Below are 13,719 nucleotides of genomic sequence, written 5' to 3' on the forward strand. Positions count from 1 at the left end.
CTTAAAAAAACGTCTCTGGGGATGAGACTCTTGCTCAAGAACTCAAGATCCTGTCTATTAAAATTCTCTCTCCTGCTATGATTTCCTCTACTTTGCATGTCCATGTCCCCAAAACCTTGGTTCTATCTTTTTTATTTTTTAACATCTTTATTATGTAATTGCTTTACATTGTTGTGTTAGTTTCTGCTGTATAACAAAGTGAATTAGCTATACATATACATATATCCCCATATCCCCTCCCTCTTGCGTCTCCTTCCCACCCTCCCTATCCTACCCCTCTAGGTGGTCACAAAGCACCGATCTTTTAATACATGCTCTAAATGATAAGATTAATTGATAGACAAGTTTATCGTGTAAACTCACTTCATCATATCATATTGCTATCATGTATCACTTTTCCTTTAGAATAGAAGCAGAATTTGCAAGTTAGTAGTTGGATATTTAGAAGAGATGAAATGATAAATAGTTCTCCCACTCTCTAAAAAGATATCCTTAAAATATATGGGATTTCAAAATCTCTGAAAATTACCTGCCTGCCTATACATTTTTGGAACCTGAAACAATTCTGTCCTGATGTCGGGCACTTCAGGTCATCATGCTCCTATCTTTAGCAAGGGTCACTCAGATTTCAGTAGCCAACAGCTTTAACTTTGACCTAAGTTTCTGTAGCCAAGATGATGTTGGGACATCACAATCATTCTTTTAAGGAGAATTTACTATGGCCTCAAGATCTTTAAGGCTAAGTTTGCCTAAGACCAGAAATTGGATATTTCACACAGCACTATGCAATAGAGCCTTCAGTAAAAATGGAAATTTCTATCTACATTGTTCTGTATGGTAATCACGAACCACACTTGTTGACTGAAATGTGGCTAGTGTGACTGCAGAATTGAATTTTTAATTGTATCTCATTTTAATTAATATAAACAGCCACATGTGGCTCATGCATACCATACTGAACAGAGTAGCTCTCAATACATATTTATATTTGGTTGTTACATCAGGAAATAAAATGTGTTTTTAAAAATTATAAATGTCAGCATGTAGAGAAATTGACTGGTACAAACAGTCCAATCATAAAAGGATAATTTTTGCTTTGGAATATGTGGCTAAATTTCCCATCTTCTACACTCCTTTAACACTTTTCAATTAGAAAAACGTGATGTCTACAAGGCACTAAATTTTTTGTTCTCAAGCTTCATATTTAATATTTTTCTCTCAAGACCTCATAAAACTGCTTTAACTCCCCATGGGATAACAATCTAGTACACTGTCATGGGACCTACCCTTATTAAATTACCATGTGTAAGATGTCCATAACTCAAGTTGTAGCAGGTGCAAAATAGAGTAGCAGGCGGAAGAGTGACAGTAATTTTTAACATCTACACCAGCTGGCAAAAATGACAGGTGCTTAATTCCTCAGTCTTTAAAAATAACTGTTGAAAAGTCTACACAGCAAAGCAAATATTTTCAAGTTTGCTTTTTAACTATCTTCAAGTTAAAGACTGATATATATTAATATAATGTAATATTATACATTAATTTTTTGCCTTAAAGTATATTTAAACTTAGCACACAAGAACTTAATTTTTCTCCTCTATGAATGAAATAAACAATGATTATTAAATTAGAGAAATAAAATTTTATTTTTCTCAATCAACATAATATCCAAAATAACTCTTGATGTATTTTTCTGTAACTGTATTTACATGTCTTTTTCCATGGTGGCAAATATACCTTGAAACTTAAAAAAGTGGATAAAGAATATCTTCCTTTAAATTCTAAGTCTAGAGAAAATCATGAATCCAAAGACTTATTCAACAAACCAAGTCAAAAAAAAAAAAAAATAGAGGAGATTGAATGGCAAGTATCTGAAATCTAGATTAAAGAGTTACATCTTCTTGAATTATCAAGATAACTGAAGCTAAGGAAGAGCAAAACAATGGAATAATTCAGGCAATTTCACAGTTCGATGAGTGAGCTCCAGGCTAAGAGAGTCAGTGCGAAGGAAGGGTGATGAGGTTCCAAACACCTGCTGAGAATTTTTCCAGAAACTTCATATCGAGATAATTTTTTTTTAGTTATTCAGTAATATATGGTAGGAAAAAGTACTAGCTATACCCTACTTTGTCCTTCACCTGCCAGCACCTGTGACTGGCCAGAGTCTGCTTCTACCATGGCCATGCAAAACTGCCATGCAAAACTGAAAGGCAGAACCACGCTTTGGCCAGGGCAGATGTGGCCCATGACCTGGACCTCACACTGTAGACCTCACACTCTGGTTCTCCTCCAGAGCCAAGGAATCTACCCAAAAATAGAGTATGCCCCTTCTGGAACCCATGTCCCCACTCCTACACACTCTGGATACCCAGAACCCCAGATTTCCTTGCCCAAATGACCCCAAGCTCTCTTCCAGAATGTGGGTGGGATTCTTCCTAGGTCTATCCTCCTAAAGGAAGACTACAAACCAAAGACCAACAGATGGCCAAAGCCAGCTATTTTCGTTTTGTTTTGTTTAAACTAAGGATAGAATTAACCACAAGGTCCCTGCAGTGCAGGATGGAACTGGAGGTGGGAACTGAAGGAGGGCAGGCCACAATATCACCAAGGAGTCCAAGAATTATAACCTGGCCTTCCAAACTATTATGAAGCTATATTTGTCAAGGGAGTTACAGAGTATATATTATGCAACAGTGTATTAGTTTGATAACTTTTAAGTATTTAAACTTATGATTAGTGGACCTCAGTTTGAACTCTTGCCCCAGGCCTGCAAACATAGGGGTAGACCTGCTGAGCAAGGATAGAACTCAGACTTTTCAGGGACAGATCTTTAAGTGGCCCATAAATACTCCAACAAACACCAGAAATCCCTTGAACTTTTAAAAAATATTAACAGTTACAGCGGTCAAGATGGCAGAGTAGGAGGACCCTGAGCACACCTTCTCCCACAGACACACCAAAATTACAACTACTTACAAAGCAACTATCTATGAAAACAACCTGAAAGCTAACAGAAAAGATTTTCCACAACAAAAGACATAGTCACAATGAGATGAATAGGAGCGGCAGAGACGTGGTATAGTCAGGACCCCAGTCAGCAACCCACAAATGGGAGGAATATCACAATTGCAAAGTCCTCCCCAAGGGGCAAGAGCTCCAAGCCCCACATCAGAATCCCCAGCATAAAGGTCCTTCACCATGAAGACAAGCCCCCAAGACATCTGGCTTTGAAAACCAGTGAGGCTTATGTTCAGGAGAGCTAGAAAGCTACAGGAAACAAAGACTGCTCTTGAAGGGTGTGCACAAAATTTCACATGTTCTGAATCCTAGTGCAGGGGAAGTAATCTGAAAGGAGCCTCAGTAAGACCCATTTGTTCATCTTGGAGACCCTCCCAAAGAGAGGAGACACCTGGGACGCCCCCTGAGGATGGAGATGCAGGCAGCAGTCAATTTGGGAAGCTCGTTCTACAGCAATAACACTGGTACTGGCAAGAGTCATTTTGGAATCCTCCCTCTAGCCTAATTAGCACCAGGAGCTTACCTACCCCACCAGCAAGTGGGCACCAGCCCAGAGCACTCTGGGCCATGTAGACAGTTATGCAGGGGCCCAACCCCACCCACCAGTTAGCTAGCACCAGCTCCATATACCCCTCCCAGGTCGCATGGGGACCTGGCCCAAACTTCTAGCAGGCTGGCACCAACATGCGCCTCCTACCCCCCTGCCCATCCATTCAGCCAATCACATGGAAAGCCTACCTCACCTTCTAATGGAACTGCAGCCACTATAAAGTCACGTTCTTGTAGTCAACTGGGCTGGGAGCCAGGCCTGCCAACCAGTGTGCCTACAGTAGTTGGCCCCACCACGAGAAGGGCACATGCAGCCCACATAAGAGCACTCCTAGAGCATATAACTCTGGTGACAAGAGGGGAGCATGCTGCTGGGTCCCACAGGACCTCTCCTACATAAGGCCACTTCTCCATGATCAGGAAATGTCACCCACTGACCTAACACTTAGAAATAGATACAAAGGATTGGGCAAAATAAGGAGACAGGGGAATATGTTCCAAATGAAGAAATAAGATATGACCTCAGAAGAAGAACTAAACAAAGGGGAAATAAGCAATCTATCCAATAAAGAGTTCAAGGTAATAATCAAAAAGATGCTCACTGAACTCAGGATAAGAATAGAGGAACACAGTGAAAAGTTTAACAAAAAGTTAGAAAATATTGATATAAAGAAGAACCAGAGCTGAAAAATACAATAACTGAATACAATGGAAAGAATAAATAGTAAATTAGATGATACAAAGGAACTGATTAGTGATCTAGAAGACAGAGTAGTGGAAATCACCCAAGCTGAACAGAAAAGAGTAAAAAGAATTTTTTTTAATGAGGATAGTTTAAGAGACCTCTGGGACAACATCAAGTGTACTAACATTCACATCACAGGCGTCCCAGAAGGAGAAGAGAGAGAAAAAGTGGCAGAGAACTTATTTGAAGAAATAATAACTGAAAACATCTCTAACCTGGGGAAGAAAACAGACATCCAAGTCCAGGAATCACAAAGAGTCCCAAACAGGATGAAAACAAACAGGTCCACACCAAGATATATTATAATTAAAATGGTGAAAATTAAAGATGGAGGAACTTAAAATCAGCAAGGGAAAAGCATTTACATATAAGGAAACTCCCATATGGTTATTAACTGATTTTTCAGCATAAACTTTGAAGGTCATAAGGAAATGGAACAATATATTCAAAATGGTGAAAGAAAAAAACTACAACTAAGAATACTCTATCTGGCAAGATTATTATTCAGATTTGAAGGACAGACAGTTACACAGACAAGCAAAAGTTAAAAATGTTCAGCATTACTAAACCGGCTTTATAAGAAATGTTAAAGGGAGTTCTCTAAGCATGAAAGAAAAGACCACAATTTGAAATATAAAAATTATGAAAGGGAAAAATCTCACTGGTAAAGGCAAACATACAGTAAAGATAATAGATCAACCACTTATAAAGCAAGTAAAAAGAACAGTTAAAAGAAAAAAGTAGTAAAATCATCTATATCCACAATAACTAGTTAAGGGATACACAAAACAAAAAAAAATGTAAAACATGACATCAAAAACATTAAACATAAAGGGGAAGGTAAATTGTAGGGTTGTTGGAATGTGTTTGAACTTAAAAGGTATTCAACCTAAATATATATATATATATAAAATAAATGTGTTGTTATATGTAAATCTCATGGTAATCAAAAAACAAAAACCTATACATAGATTTTGGCATCTACCCCTCATAGCTCAAAGGCTAGATCCATTCAATTATTCCCCAATCTACACAAAGGAAGAATTAGACAAAGACCCAAAATGGGACTTCACTAGCAGTTTAGGGAGCTATGGGTGGCTAGTTAATGAACATGGACAACACTTCTTTCCCCAAACTGTAGGTTGCCAAGCCATCAGGGAGACCCATCAAGGAATTCACTATGGAAGGAAAGCCCTATAAAATTAGTCAGTAGAGGTTATGGTAACTCCTGGCATGAAAAGTATAATCAGTCAGATAATGGAGACATGCCCCATCTGCACAAGGAACAACCCCAAAACCACACCCCCCAGAGGCCCCCAAATAAGGTCCATGCAGACCAGAGGGACATATCCTGGAGAAGACTGGCGGACGGATTTCACTGTCATGCTGAGAGTACTGGACAAGTTCACGTATCTCTTGCTGCTAGTGGACACATTTCTGGGTGAATAGAAGCATTCCCTGCTAGAACTGAAACGGCAGCTGAAGTGGTTAAGGCATTACTGAAAGAAATAATCCCCAGGTTTGGGTTCCCTGGATCCCTAGAAAGTGATAATGGTCCAGCATTTGTGTTTCAAGTGAGGAAGGGGATAACGAGCGCCCTGAGCATAAAACGGACCTTGCACTCAGCCTGGAGACCCCAATCCTCAGGGAAACTGCAGAGAGCCAATCAGAACTTGAAATGGGCCTTAACCAAGCTATGTCAGGAAACTCAAGAAAGCTGGATTACATTGCTTCTGATTGCCCTGCTCTGCATGCGCTTGGCCCCAAGGGTAAGCGCATTAAAGGTAAAATTAAAGGTAAGTGCATTTGAATTCATGTATGATAGATCCGTTCCCCAAGCCTGAGAGGAGGGACACCTTAACCTCCTTGAAATCGAACAACTCAAATATGCCCCTTCACATAGCAGAAACCATGAAATCTCTCATGGAATACGGTAACCAGGTGCCGCCTACACCCACTGACCTGGCCGCACACCCCTTCTGGCCAGGAGACTGAGAGAACCTAAAAACCTGGAAAACCAGCAGCCCGCAAGATCAGCTCTCTCCTAAGGAGGACAGACCCCACTTGGTGATTCTAACCACCCATGCTGCCCTAAAGTTGCAGGGGACCACTCCATGCGTATATCATACTTGAGTGAGGAGGGCATCCAGGCCCCAACCTTTGGAGAGACAACCCGGGGCAACGGACATCCCACCCACCCCCACCCCGGTTACTCCTGTGAATCTCTTTTGGACCTAAAACTCCTTTTCCGAAAAACAACAAAAGATAAGTAACCCTCTTTGCCTTGCCAAGCAGTAGAGATTTTGGGATAAACGAATTGCCCTAGATGATCTATTCGCTGACCAAGGAGAGATCTGTGCACTAGCCAAAAATACATCATGTTGCTTTTACATCAATGCAAGTGGCCTGATTGGAGATAGTACAGACAGGCTCCTGGAAAAAGCAACTTGGGTAACAGAAGCAGCCAGCCCAACCTGGCCGAAAAATGTGGAGCAGGGTAAAACAGGCCCTCTCCTGTGTCACTTAGTTTCTACCTTTCCTGGGATGCTTAATAACCATTGTTCTCTTGCTGATATGTGGGCCCATGTACCTTAAATTGCGTGGTGTCCTTTTCTCCAAAAGGTTAGAATCTATAAAACTACCAATGGTGCGTGCTCAGGGATACGGACCATCAGGGCTCAGGCCCGGGGACAATCAAACATGTCTAAAGCCAGCTGGGGAGAAGTGCTGCTCCTCTCCCTGGGGGTATGACGGTGCCCACACTCAGCAGGAAGCAGTTACAGAAGTTGAAACTGCACCCTCAGTGCCCCTCAAGAATGAGGCGCGGGCCTCCCTGGTGGCGCAGTGGTTGAGAGTCCGCCTGCCGATGCAGGTGACGCGGGTTCGTGCCCCGGTTCGGAAGGATCCCACGTGCCGCGGAGCAGCTGGGCCCGTGAGCCATGGCCACTGAGCCTGCGCGTCCGGAGCCTGTGCTCCGCGACGGGAGAGGCCGCAGCGGTGAGAGGCCCACGTACCGCAAAAAAAAAAAAAAAAGAATGAGGCGCAGGACAAAAGGCAGAGGAGGGATTTGTCACCAGCAAAGCACATTAACAATTCCCAGGAAACATAGGACGGAATCTAGGTGATAAGATAAGGTCTAACCTCTTCTTTTGTGCATGGCCTGGTTTCACTTGCCTCTGCAGAGGCCTTGCACCTCACACGTTGGATTAGAGTTCCCAGCACGGAGCCGCTGCGCCTGACGCCTCCGCTTGGCTGACCTGCACGGATACTGCAATTCAAGATGGCGGCCGCGGGCTGCGTGCGGAGGCGTGGTGCTCTGCGCTGCCATCTAGAAGGTGAGCAGCGCAGCTGTGCCCGCCCTGCAAGAACCCCGCCCCCTCCCACCTCCCCACCCCCGGCCACGAGATCCGTATAAAGCAGCCCTGCCCATGGCCTGTTGGGGACAGTAAGTGCTCTAGAGCGTGACCTCACACCTCTCGATTTTCTGATCGAAGAACAAGGCTTTCCTTTGCTTCTGAACTGAACTTGGTCTCCATCTATTGGCACGAACGACACCAGGTAGGAGGACCCTTGTTGGGGCCTGACTGAAAGTTCGGTAACAAACAGACTCAGATACAGAGAACAAACAATTGGTTGCCAGAGGGGTGTGTGTGTCGGGGGCGGGGGAAGGGTGGTGGTGGTGGTGGTGGTGGTGGTGCTTAATAGGTAAAAGGGCTGAAGAGGTACAAACCTCCAATTACAAAATAAATAAATTACAGGGATGTAATATAAAACATAAGGAATATGGTCAATAATACTGTAATAACTTTGTATGGGGACAGATGATTACTAGATTTATGGTGGTGATTATTTCATAATGGATGTAAATGTCAAGTCACTATGTAGTACATCTGAAGCTACATAATACTGTTATGTCAACTATATTTCAGTAAAGAAATTTTAAAATTATAATAAATTCCTTTGTCAATAATCACATAGGTGACAAAGAAGAATTCAAGTAGCAAATAGGTTAGGCTTTTCTTTCTATCCTTGAAAAGACAGAAAAGGTTTGTCTTTTCCTATTTTATTTCTCCAACCTGTGGAGAAAATCAACTCATCTTGTAATAGTCATTGTATAGGGTGAGAAAAATGTACTGCTATAAGAATAGTAGTAGATAATCAATAATGTTTGGTGGTACAATTTAAAAAATCACTTTAAAAGCAATAAGTAAAAATATATTGGGGGAAAATATTTTTATACTTTTAAAAAGTATATTAATGACAACTCATCTATAAAAGCATACTTAGTGGCAATCATTTAATACCAACTGGGAAAGTTTAATTGGAACTATAATTCAGCAGAAATGGCCAAATGGCAAACATTTACTCACTCTTGCTTACTTTTCCACCTTCATCAGTTAGACTTTCTTAGGAAGAATCAGAGCATACCTTAAAGAGCAGGTGCTTTAAAGTCAGGCTTAGGTTTGAATCCTACTGCTACCACTTCTCAGCTGTGTGACCATAGGGCAATTATTTGATCTTTGCAAGTCTCAAGTTTATCTTCTATAAAATGGCATTTACAAGGGCTGTTTTGTGAATTAAAATAAACTAAGAATGTGAATTATTTGGCATGTAGCAAGCACTCAAATATTTTTCTTCTCGGTTTCTTTACTACTCTCCTCTGGGTTTTCAATTAAGTATCGGATTAAATCTTTAATAACTCCCCACTGCCTAGGGGATAAAGTTCAAAGATTATCAAGACACATAAGGCCTTTTAGGAAAATTTTCAGTTTTTAATCCTGCTATTTCTTCTTAATTACTCTTCTGCTGAATGGTGCAGTGGGTAAGAGCAGACTTGGGTTTCAGTCTGTTCTGTCACATCCTAGATGGGTAACTGATTATACTATATATAAAATAGAATACTTGGGAGCCCTGATGTAAGAATTAAATGAGACAACACAGATAAAGTGCCTATGTAAGGGTTGTTTATTGTAAGGACTAAATAAATGAAATCATGGTTTTTATTTTATCACCTATTGAAATTGTTATGAAAATGCCTGTTTGGAAAAATTATTTTACATCTTCCAAGACTTTGCTCAAGTATCATTTCTTCCACTGACATTTCCTCACTTCATCTACCCACAAACACCCACCAATGTGTGCCTATACCACCTTGTACCTATTATTATATTTATAATATAGCATAATTATTTGTTTACATCACAACATAGCCATATCCCCAGAACCTAGAACAGTGCCTGACACATGGTTGGCACTAAATAAATATTAACACTTGTATCCTGAATGTTTAAGTGAGTAATAAAACCAGTAGGTACCCAATAAAAGTTTTGCAAATGTATTAATAAATGAAAACTCCCACAATTATAGGTAAGATAACCCTGAAGTATGTATCTTCCTTCTAGAACTAGATGGCAAATGGGTACAAACTCTTTTCAATTGGTAGTGTTTGTCTAAAACACTTTTTTAGCCAGCATTATGTAGCTATGCCCAAGTTTAATAGGAAAGAATGTTGTGCTTGATTAGAACTGAAAGAATTTTGTGAACGTTATGAAGTCTGCCATAAGGTAGGATGGGGGAGCAGTGGCGTGCGTGCCATGGACTTGCTGCTCCTGAGGGTCTAGGGGGTTTTCTTCATCAAATGAGTCTATTTCAATAATGTTAAATATTATAAAGACAATATTGAACTGATCAATTTTTTAAATTATTCATTTGGGCTCTGCTCTATCTAGACACATCAGTGAACAAAATATTTAAAAAAAACAGCAGTCCTCATGGATTTACATTCTGTTGATAGGCAAAAAATAAGTAACCAAATTTATAAGTAAGTAGCATAGGAAGTTAGAAAGTGATAATGCTAGAAAGAAATATAAATTAAGGAAGATGGAATAGGGAGCCCAAAGGGAGGAGGAGGGCTAGGGGCAGGAAAACCAGGGAAAGCCAGAGAAAGTTGAGAAAAAAACTCAGAATAATTTAACCCCGTGATTGCATGTCTTTTAATTCCAAAAACAGTTTCTTCTCTATAGCTAAGTAATCTAAATTATTCCTTTATTTCCCCTTACTAATATATGAGTTCAAAGTTTATCTGTCAAATTCCTTAAGCTGTAGTCCCTGAACAACACATGGCAAATAAAATCTACCAGTATTAATCCAGTAAAATTAGTGCATTTCTGCAGTTGATTTTTGTATCAGTATTCCAAATTCAAGTTCCATTAGTTTTAACAAATAAAACACAATAAAACTTTATGCTATAAAATGTGCACACATACTCAAAGGGTTGAGAAAGATGTCATTAATGGTTATGTATAGACAGGTATAATTATGAGATTTTCCTCTGTTTGCATGTTTTCTTTATGTAGGCATTCTTGACTTTGCATAATTAGGGATGTATTGCTTTTGTAATTAGCAACTAGAAACAAAATTAAAGTTTCTTTTGATTTTTAAATTACATAATAGTAGTACAACTAAAGGAAGATGCAGTTAAAAAAAAAAAAATTTTGTAAAGACCAGTGTTTTGCTTTCAAAAAAAAGAAGTTTGCAAAGAAGTCTAGGTTTTAAAACAAATGTGTATCCAAATAAAAATTAAATAGATACTTAATGAAAACTTGCATACCATTACCAAATAACCCAGTTTTCATTCAGTTTGTTTATGGTAAAAAAAAAAAATTCTCCTATGATTTCAAACAACAGAATTTAAACTATTTCTGTTAAGAAGTACTTCATAAGAAGGCTCCAGTTTTCATTTATTTTGGAAACTATTGCTAAACAAGGTGGTCCTGGTTTGTTGGTTTCTTTGCTTAGCTTTTGCTCTCATGATGTTTGTGCTATCCAAGATGAAGATAGAGCCAACTGTCAGATTGCTTCCAAGTAAAATGATTTGATTTGCCTTTTGTTTTGGTGGTCGGAATGCTCAGAACAAATTTAATATATTTTACAATTCTCCCCATATAATTATTTTTTTCTTTACATCTTTTTACCTCAATTTTTACCTTTATTTTTAACTGCCCTATTAAAAATGCTTTTATTGTGAGCCATATCAAATCTGTTTGGAAAAATTGGTGATATGAATTACAATAACCGTACTGATAGACTCTGTGGTTTCATCTTTCCAGATATAAACTTTATTTACTACCCATGAAAATCAACTTCCTGAATCAAATTTTAAAAAGATGATAAAATGGTTCATAAGGTTTCTGGACATCAAGCATTTTCTTTTTTTTCATTTTAACATCTTTATTGGAGTATAATTGCTTTACGATGGTATGTTAGTTTCAGCTTCACAACAAAATGAATCAGTTATATATATACATATGTTCCCATATCTCTTCCCGCTTGCGTCTCCCTCCCTCCCACCCTCCCTTACCCACCCCTCCAGGCGGTCACAAAGCACCGAGCTGATCTCCCTGTGCTATGCGGCTGCTTCCCACTAGCTATCTACCTTACGTTTGGTAGTGTATATATGTCCATGCCTCTCTCTCGCTTTGTCACAGTTTACCCTTCCCCCTACCCATAGCCTCAAGTCCATTCTCTAGTAAGACTGTGTCTTTATTCCTGTTTCACCCCTAGGTTTTTCATGACATTTTTTTTTTCTAAAATTCCATATATATGTGTTAGCATACGGTATTTGTCTCTCTCTTTCTGACTTACTTCACTCTGTATGACAGACACTAGGTCTATCCACTTCATTACAAATAGTTCAATTTCGTTTCTTTTTATGGCTGAGTAATATTCCATTGTATATATGTGCCACATCTTCTTTATCCATTCATCCGATGATGGATACTTAGGTTGTTTCCATCTCTGGGCTATTGTAAATAGAGCTGCAATGAACATTTTGGTACATGACTCTTTTTGAATTATGGTTTTCTCAGGGTATATGCCCAGTAGTGGGATTGCTGGGTCATATGGTAGTTCTATTTGTAGTTTTTTAAGGAACCTCCATACTGTTCTCCACAGTGGCTGTATCAATTTACATTCCCACCAACAGTGTAAGAGGGTTCCCTTTTCTCCACACCCTCTCCAGCATTTATTGTTTCTAGATTTTTTGAAGATGGCCATTCTGACTGGTGTGAGATGATATCTCATTGTAGTTTTGATTTGCATGTTGAGCATTCTTTCATGTGTTTGTTGGCAATCTGTGTATCTTCTTTGGAGAAATGTCTATTTCGGTCTTTTGCCCATTTTTGGATTGGGTTGTTTGTTTTTTTGTTATTAAGCTGCATGAGCTGCTTATAAATTTTGGAGATTAATCCTTTGTCAGTTGCTTCATTTGCAAATATTTTCTCCCATTTGAGGGTTGTCTTTTGGTCTTGTTTATGGTTTCCTTTGCTGCGCAAAAGCTTTGAAGTTTCATTAGGTCCCATTTGTTTATTTTTGTTTTTATTTCCATTTCTCTAGGAGGTGGGTCAGAAAGGACCTTGCTGTGATTTATGTCATAGAGTGTCCTGCCTATGTTTTCCTCTAAGAGTTTGATAGTTTCTGGCCTTATATTTAGGTCTTTAATCCATTTTGAGCTTATTTTTGTGTATGGTGTTAGGAAGTGATCTAATCTCATACTTTTACATGTAGCTGTCCAGTTTTCCCAGCACCACTTATTGAAGAGGCTGTCCTTTCTCCACTGTACATTCCTGCCTCCTTTATCAAAGATAAGGTGACCATATGTGCGTGGGTTTATCTCTGGGCTTTCTATCCTGTTTCATTGATCTATATTTCTGTTATTGTGCTAGTAACATACTGTCTTGATTACTCTAGCTTTGTAGTATAGTCTGAAGTCAGGAAGCCTGATTCCTCCAGCTCCATTTTTCGTTCTCAAGATTGCTTTGTCTATTCGGAGTCTTTTGTGTTTCCATACAAATTGTGAAATCTTTTGTTCTAGTTCTGTGGAAAATGCCAGTGGTAGTTTGATAGGGATTGCATTGAATCTGTAGATTGCTTTGGGTAGTAGAGTCATTTTCACAATGTTGAGTCTTCCAATCCAAGAACATGGTATATCACTCCATCTATTTGTATCATCTTTAATTTCTTTCATCAGTGTCTTATAATTTTCTGCATACAGGTCTTTTGTCTCTTTAGGTAGGTTTATTCCTAGATATTTTATTCTTTTTGTTGCAGTGGTAAATGGGAGTGTTTTCTTGATTTCACTTTCAGATTTTTCATCCTTAGTGTATAGGAATGCCAGAGATTTCTGTGCATTAATTTTGTATCCTGCTACTTTACCAAATTCATTGATTAGCTCTAGTAGTTTCCTGGTAGCATCTTTAGGATTCTCTATGTATAGTATCATGTCATCTGCAAAGAGTGACAGCTTTACTTCTTCTTTTCTGATTTGGATTCCTTTTATTTCCTTTTATTCTCTGATTGCTGTGGCTAAAACTTCCAAAACTATGTTGAATAAGAGTGGTGAGAGTGGG

This window comes from Aethalodelphis obliquidens, unplaced genomic scaffold, assembly GCF_003676395.1.
Source record: "Aethalodelphis obliquidens isolate GAN/ISIS:26980383/991018 unplaced genomic scaffold, ASM367639v1 scaffold2, whole genome shotgun sequence".
Classification (NCBI taxonomy): Eukaryota; Metazoa; Chordata; class Mammalia; order Artiodactyla; family Delphinidae; genus Aethalodelphis; species Aethalodelphis obliquidens.